General features: G+C 39.3%; 1 non-coding gene across 1 annotated transcript; it reads right to left on the bottom strand.

Annotated features, from left to right (window-relative positions):
- Positions 1-2,129: 2,129 nt before the first annotated feature.
- Positions 2,130-2,237, bottom strand: LOC148578806 (small nucleolar RNA R71). The gene has a single exon (XR_015904197.1). It is a non-coding gene; the product is annotated as a small nucleolar RNA R71 (small nucleolar RNA).
- Between the last annotated feature and the right edge of the window lie 6,327 nt (positions 2,238-8,564).

Below are 8,564 nucleotides of genomic sequence, written 5' to 3'. Positions count from 1 at the left end.
TGCTGAAGCTTGGCTGGCCATTGGCCATGTCTAGTGTTTTAGACTGGAGCTTTCTTTGAAAGCTTGGCTGGCTAGTGAGCCATGTCTAATTCCTGGACTGAAGCTTTAGACTAACATGTCAAGATTCCTGGAATTCATATTAAAAATTTTGGAATCCTTATTTTTTCTTTTTTTCATATAATTTTCGTAAAATCCAAAAAAAAATTAGAAAATCATAAAAATCAAAAATATTTTTCTGTTTCTTGTTTGAGTCTTGAGTCACATTATAAGTTTGGTGTCACTTGCATATGCATCTTGCATTTTTTCGAAAATATCATGCATTCATAGTGTTCTTCATGATCTTCAAGTTGTTCTTGGTAAGTCTTCTTGTTTGATCTTGATGATTTTTTGTTTTGTGTCTTTTCATGTTTATCATATGCATTCTTGAATTCTTAGTGTCTAAGCATTGAAGAATTCTAAGTTTGGTGTCTTGCATGTTTTCTTTGCATTAAAATTTTTTCAAAATTGTGTTCTTGATGTTCACCATGACATTCAAAGTGTTCTTGGTGTTCATCTTGACATTCATAGCATTCTTGCATGCATTCATTGTTTTGATCTAAAAATTTCATGCATTGCATATTTTTCATGTTTTTCATAAAAATTTCAAAAATCAAAAAAATATCTTTCCCTTTTTCTCTCATCAAATTCGAAAATTTGGATTGACTTTTTCAAAAATTTTTAAAATCAAATTGTTTCTCATGAGTCAAATCAAATTTTCAATTTGAAAATCTTATCTTTTTCAAAATCTTTTTCAAAAATAAAATCTTTTTCAAAATTATTAGTTATTTTCGAAAATTTCAAAAATATTTTTCAAAAATCTTTTTCTTATTTTTATACCAAATTTTCGAAAATAACATAATCAATTAATGTTTTGATTCAAAAATTTGAAGTTTGTTACTTGCTTGTTAAGAAAGATTCAAACTTTAAGTTCTAGAATCATATCTTGTGATTTCTTGTGAATCAAGTCATTAATTGTGATTTTAAAAATCAAATCTTTTTCAAAAACTAATTTCTATCATATCTTTTCAAAAATATCTTCTTATCTTATCTTTTTCAAAAATATCTTTTCAAAATATCTTTTCTAACTTCCTAACTTCTAATCTTTTCAAAATTTGTTTCAACTAACTAACTAACTTTTTGTTTGTTTCTTAACTTTTTCAAAACTACCTAACTAACTCTCTCTCTCTAATTTTCGAAAATATCTCCCCTCTTTTTCAAAAATTTCTTTTTAATTAACTAATTATTTTTATTTTTTATTTTTGATTTCAAAAATTTTTCGAAAAAATACTAACAAATTTTCAAAAACCAATTTTCAAAAATCACTAACTCCTTTTTCAAAATAATTTTCGAAAATTATCCCTCCCCCATCTCATTCTATTTATTCATTCATATCCTAACATCTCATTTCACCTCCTTCCATCCTCACAGTTGTGTTTCTTCCATTATATTACATTCTTTGTCTCCCCCTCTTCTTCCACTCACACAGGGATCCCTATACTGTGGTATAAAGGATCTCTATTATTATCATTATTTTTCTGGCCATTCTTCCTTGTCATATGAGCAGGAGCAAGGATAAGAACATTCTTGTGGAAGCAGATCCAGAACCTGAAAGGACTCTGAAGAAAAAATTAAGAGAAGCTAAAATACAACAATCCAGAGATAACCTTTCAGAAATTTTTGAACAGGCAGAGGAGATGGCAGCCGAAAATAATAATAATACAAGGAAGATGCTTGGTGACTTTACTGCACCTAATTCCAATTTACATGGAAGAAGCATCTCCATTCCTGCCATTGGAGCAAACAACTTTGAGCTGAAACCTCAATTAGTTTCTCTGATGCAGCAGAACTGCAAGTTTCATGGACTTCCATCTGAAGATCCTTTTCAGTTCTTAACTGAATTCTTGCAGATATGTGATACTGTTAAGACTAATGGAGTAGATCCTGAAGTCTACAGGCTCATGCTTTTCCCTTTTGCTGTAAGAGACAGAGCTAGATTATGGTTGGATTCTCAACCTAAAGACAGCCTGAACTCTTGGGATAAGCTGGTCACGGCTTTCTTAGCCAAGTACTTTCCTCCTCAAAAGCTGAGCAAGCTTAGAGCTGATGTTCAAACCTTCAGACAGAAAGAAGGTGAATCTCTCTATGAAGCTTGGGAAAGATACAAACAGTTGACCAAAAAGTGTCCTTCTGACATGCTTTCAGAATGGACCATCCTGGATATATTCTATGATGGTTTATCTGAGCTATCAAAGATGTCACTGGACACTTCTGCAGGTGGATCCATTCACCTAAAGAAAACGCCTGCAGAAGCTCAAGAACTCATTGACATGGTTGCTAATAACCAGTTCATGTACACTTCTGAAAGGAATCCTGTAATCAATGGGACGCCTATAAAGAAGGGAGTTCTTGAGGTTGATACTCTGAATGCCATATTGGCTCAGAACAAAATATTGACTCAGCAAGTCAATATGATTTCTCAGAGTCTGCATGGAATGCAAGCTGCATCCAACAGTACTCAAGAGGCATCTTCTGAAGAGGAAGCCTATGATCCTGAGAACCCTGCAATAGCAGAGGTAAATTATTTAGGTGAACCTTATGGAAACACCTATAACTCAACATGGAGAAATCATCCAAATTTCTCATGGAAGGATCAAAAGCCCCAACAAGGCTTTAATAATGGTGGAAGAAACAGGTTTAGCAATAGCAAACCTTTTCCATCATCAACTCAGCAACAGACAGAGAACTCTGAACAAAATGCTTCTAATTTAGCAAATCTAGTCTCTGATCTATCTAAGGCCACTGTAAGTTTCATGAATGAAACAAGGTCTTCCATTAGAAATCTGGAAGCACAAGTGGGCCAGTTGAGTAAAAGGATCACTGAAATCCCTCCCAGTACTCTCCCAAGCAATACAGAAGAGAATCCAAAAGGAGAGTGCAAGGCCATTGACATAAGCGCCATGGCCGAACCTGTGAGGAGAGGAGAGGACGTGAATCCCAAGGAGGAAGACCTCCTGGGACGTCCAGTGATCAATAAGGAGCTTCCCTCTGAGGAACCAAAGGACTCTGAGGCTCATCTAGAGACCATAGAGATTCCATTGAACCTCCTTATGCCCTTCATGAGCTCTGATGAGTATTCCTCTTCTGAAGAGAATGAGGATGTCACTGAAGAGCAAACTGCCAAGTCTCTTGGTGCAATCATGAAGCTGAATGCCAAATTGTTTGGCATTGATGCTTGGGAAGTTGAACCTCCCTTGTTCATCAATGAACTAAGTGATCTGGATCAACTGACATTGCCTCAGAAGAGACAGGATCCTGGAAAGTTCATAATATCTTGCACCATTGGCACCATGATCTTTAAGGCTCTGTGTGACCTTGGTTCAGGAATAAACCTCATGCCCCTCTCTGTAATAGAGAAACTGGGAATCTATGGGGTGCAAGCTGCTAAAATCTCACTAGAGATGGCAGACAGCTCAAGAAAACAGGCTTATGGACAAGTAGAAGATGTATTAGTAAAGGTTGAGGGCCTTTACATACCTACTGATTTCATAGTCCTGGATACTGGAAAGGAAGAGGATGAATCCATCATCCTAGGAAGACCCTTCCTGGCCACAGCAAGAGCTGTGATTGATGTTGACAGAGGTGAAATAGTCCTTCAATGGAATGAGAACTCCCTTGTATTCAAAACTCAAGGATCTCCCTCTGCAACCATGGAGAGGAAGCAGGAAAAGCTTCTCTCCAAGCAGAGTCAACCAGAGCCCCCACAGTCAAACTCTAAGATTGGTGTTGGGAGGCCACAACCAAACTCTAAGTTTGGTGTTGAACTCCCATATCCAAACTCTAAGTTTGGTGTTGGAGAGTCTCAACAAAGCTCTGCACATCCGTGAGGCTCCATGAGAGCTCACTGTCAAGCTATTGACATTAAAGAAGCGCTTGTTGGGAGGCAACCCAATGTTTATCTAATTCTTATTTTTATTGTTTTTCATGTTTTCTTAGGTTCATGATCATGTGGAGTCACAAAATAAATATAAAAATTGAAAACGGAATCAAAAACAGCAGAAGAAAAATCACACCCTGGAGGAAGCATCTGCCTGGCGTTCAAACGCCAGAACAGAGCATGGTTCTGGCGCTGAACGCCCAAATGGGCAGCATCCTGGCGCTGAACGCCCAGAACAAGCATGGTTCTGGCGTTCAACGCCAGAAATGGCACACAAATGGGCGTTGAACGCCCAAAATGGCCACCAACCTGGCGCTGAACGCCCAGAGTTGGACACAAAGGCATTTTTACATGCCTAAGGGGTGCAGGGATGTAAATCCTTGAAAACCTCAGGATCTGTGGACCCCACAGGATCCACTCAGGATCTGTGGACCCCACAGGATCCCCACCTACCTCCACTCACTTCTTCTCACCACTCTCTTTCACACAACCCCATAAACACTCTTCCCTAGAAACCCCTCACCAATCACCTCAAGCTCTCTTCCCCACTAAACCTTCACCACTCACATCCATCCACTCTTCCCAATAAACCTACCTCATAAACTCCACCTACCTTCAAAATTCAAAACCAATTTCCCACCCAAACCCACCCATATGGCCGAACCAATACCCCCCTCCCTTCCCTATATAAAGACCTCCATTCTTCACCAAATTCACACAACACACCCCTCTACACTCTCCTTGGCCGAAAACACATCTCCCTCTCCCTCTCCATATTTCTTCTTCTTCTTCTTCTATTCTTTTGTTTATTGCTCGAGGGCGAGCAATATTCTAAGTTTGGTGTGGTAAAAGCATAGCTTTTTTTGTTTTTCCATTACCATTGATGGCACCCAAGACCGGAGAATCCTCTAGAAGAGGGAAAGGGAAGACAAAAGCTTCCACATCCGAGTCATGGGAGATGGAAAGATCCATCTCCAAAGCCCATCAAGACCACTTCTATGATGTTGTGGCCAAGAAGAAGGTGATCCCTGAGGTCCCTTTTAAACTCAGAAGAAATGAGTATCCGGAGATCCGACATGAAATTCAAAGAAGAGGTTGGGAAGTTCTAACAAATTCCATCCAACAAGTCGGCATCCTAATGGTTCAAGAGTTCTATGCCAATGCATGGATCACCAAGAACCATGATCAAAGTAAGAACCCGGATCCAAAGAACTATGTTACAATGGTTCGGGGAAAATACTTAGATTTTAGTCCGGAGAATGTGAGGTTGGCGTTCAACTTGCCATACATGGAAGAGAACGCACGCCCCTACACAAAGAGAGTCAACTTTGATCAAAGGTTGGACCAAGTCCTTATGGACATATGTGTAGAAGGAGCTCAATGGAAGATTGACTCCAAAGGCAAGCTGGTTCAACTAAGAAGATTGGACCTCAAGCCTACAGCTAGAGGATGGTTGGAGTTTATTCAATGCTCAATCATTCCCACTAGCAACCGGTCTGAAGTTACTATAGACCAGGCCATCATGATCCATAGCATCATGATTGGAGAAGAGGTGGAAGTTCATGAGATTATACCTCAAGAACTCTACAAGGTGGCTGACAAGTCCTCCACCATGGCAAGGTTAGCCTTTCCTCACCTCATTTGCCACCTATGCAATTCAGCTGGGATTGACATAGAGGGAGATATCCTCATCAAAGAGGACAAGCCCATCACTAAGAAAAAGATGGAGCAAGCAAGAGAGCCCAGTCATGGAGCTCAAGAGGCGCAAGAAGCTCATCACCATGAGATTCCGGAAATGCCTCAAATGCACTTTCCTCCACAAAACTATTGGGAGCACATCAACACCTCCCTAGAAGAATTGAGTTCCAATGTGGGACAACTAAGGGTGGAACATCAAGAGCACTCCATCATGCTCCATGAAATAAGAGAAGATCAAAAAGCAATGAGGGAGGAGCAACAAAGACAAGGAAGAGACATAGAAGAGCTCAAGGACATCATTGGTTCCTCAAGAAGGAAACGCCACCATCACTAAGGTGGATTCATTCCTTGTTCTTATTTCTTCTGTTTTTCGTTTTCTATGTTATGTACTTATCTGTGTTTGTGTCTTCATTACATGATCATTAGTAGTTAGTAAACTCTGTCTTAAAGATATGAATGTCCTATGAATCCATCACCTCTCTTAAATGAAAAATGTTTTAATTCAAAAGAACAAGAAGTACATGAGTTTCGAATTTATCCTTGAACTTAGTTTAATTATATTGATGTGGTGACAATGCTTCTTGTTTTCTGAATGTATGCTTGAACAGTGCATGTCTTTTGAAGTTGTTGTTTAAGAATGTTAAATATGTTGGCTCTTGAAAGAATGATGACTAGGAGACATGTTATTTGATAATCTGAAAAATCATAAAAATGATTCTTGAAGCAAGAAAAAGCAGCAAAGAACAAAGCTTGCAGAAAAAAAAAAATAATAGGCGAAAAAAAAATAGAAAGAAAAAGAAAAAAAAGCAAGCAGAAAAAGCCAATAACCCTTAAAACCAAAAGGCAAGGGCAAAATAAAAAGGATCCCAAGGCTTTGAGCATCAGTGGATAGGAGGGCCTAAAGGAATAAAATCCTGGTCTAAGCGGCTAAACCAAGCTGTCCCTAACCATGTGCTTGTGGCGTGTAGGTGTCAAGTGAAAACTTGAGACTGAGCGGTTAAAGTCAAGGTCCAAAGCAAAAAAGAGTGTGCTTAAGAACCCTGGACACCTCTAATTGGGGACTTTAGCAAAGCTGAGTCACAATCTGAAAAGGTTCACCCAATTATGTGTCTGTGGCATTTATGTATCCGGTGGTAATACTGGAAAACAAAGTGCTTAGGGCCACGGCCAAGACTCATAAAGAAGCTGTGTTCAAGAATCATCATACTGAACTAGGAGAGTCAATAACACTATTCGAAATCTGAAGTTCCTATAGATACCAATCATTCTGAACCTCAATGGATAAAGTGAGATGCCAAAACTATTCAAGAGGCAAAAAGCTATAAGTGCCGCTCATATGATTGAAGCTATGTTTCATTGATAGTTTGAAATTTATAGTATATTCTCTTCTTTTTATCCTATTTGATTTTCAGTTGCTTGGGGATAAGCAACAAATTAAGTTTGGTGTTGTGATGAGCGGATAATTTATACGCTTTTTGGCATTGTTTTTAGTATGTTTTTGGTAGGATCTAGTTACTTTTAGGGATGTTTTCATTAGTTTTTATGTTAAATTCACATTTCTGGACTTTACTATGAGTTTGTGTGTTTTTCTGTGATTTCAGGTATTTTCTGGCTGAAATTGAGGGACTTGAGCAGAAATCAGATTCAGAGATTGAAAAAGGACTGCTGATGTTGTTGGATTCTGACCTCCCTGCACTCAAAGTGGATTTTCTGGAGCTACAGAACTCGAAATGGCGCGCTTCCAATTGCGTTGGAAATTAGACATCCAGGGCTTTCCAGCAATGTATAATAGTCCATACTTTGGCCAAGAATTGACGATGTAAACTGGCGTTCAACGCCAGCCTTTTGCCCAAATCTGGCGTCCAGCGCCAGAAAAGGATCCAAAACCAGAGTTGAACGCCCAAACTGGCACAGAACTTGGCGTTCAACTCCACAAATGGCCTCTGCACGTGCTACACTTAAGCTCAGCCCAAACACACACCAAGTGGGCCCCAGAAGTGGATTTATGCATCAATTACTTACTCATGTAAACCCTAGTGACTAGTTTATTATAAATAGGACATTTTACTATTGTATTAGGCATCTTTGGTCTCAGTTTTATTCCATTGTTCATCTTAGGAGACTATTGATCACGGTTTAGGGGGCTGGCCATCTCGGCCATGCCTGGACCTTTCACTTATGTATTTTCACGGTAGAGTTTCTACACTCCATAGATTAAGGTGTGGAGCTCTGCTGTTCCTCAAAGATTAATGCAAAGTACTACTGTTTTCTATTCAATTCTTCTTATTTCTTTTCTAAGATATCCATTCGCACCCAAGAACGTGATGAAGGTGATGATTATGTGTGACGCTCATCATCCTTCCCCCTTATGAACGCGTGCCTGACAAACACTTCTGTTCTACATGAATTAAGCTAGAGTGAATATCTCTTAGATCTCCTAACCAGAATCTTCGTGGCGTAAGCTAGAATGATGGCGGCATTCAAGAGAATCCGGAAGGTCTAAACCTTGTCTGTGGTATTCTGAGTAGGATTCAATGATTGAATGACTGTGATGAGCTTCAAACTCGCGAGTGCTGGGCGTTAGTGACAGACGCAAAAGGAGGGTGAATCCTATTCCAGCATGATTGGGAACCGACAGATGAATAGCCGTGCCATGACAGGGTGCGTGAGCAGATTATTCACTGAGAGGAGGGGATATAGCCACTGACAACGGTGATGCCCTTGCATAAAGCCAGCCATGGAAAGGAGTAAGACTGATTGGATGAAGATAGCAGGAAAGCAGAGGTTCAGAGGAACGAAAAGCATCTCCATTCGCTTATCTGAAATTCCTACCAATGATTTACATAAGTACCTCTATCCCTATTCTATTAATTATTATTCGAAAACACCATTA

The sequence above is a fragment of the Arachis ipaensis genome, chromosome B1 (assembly GCF_059453495.1).
Source record: "Arachis ipaensis isolate K30076 ecotype BB chromosome B1, ASM5945349v1, whole genome shotgun sequence".
NCBI lineage: Eukaryota > Viridiplantae > Streptophyta > Magnoliopsida > Fabales > Fabaceae > Arachis > Arachis ipaensis.
This window is presented reverse-complemented; position numbering and strand designations above follow the sequence as displayed.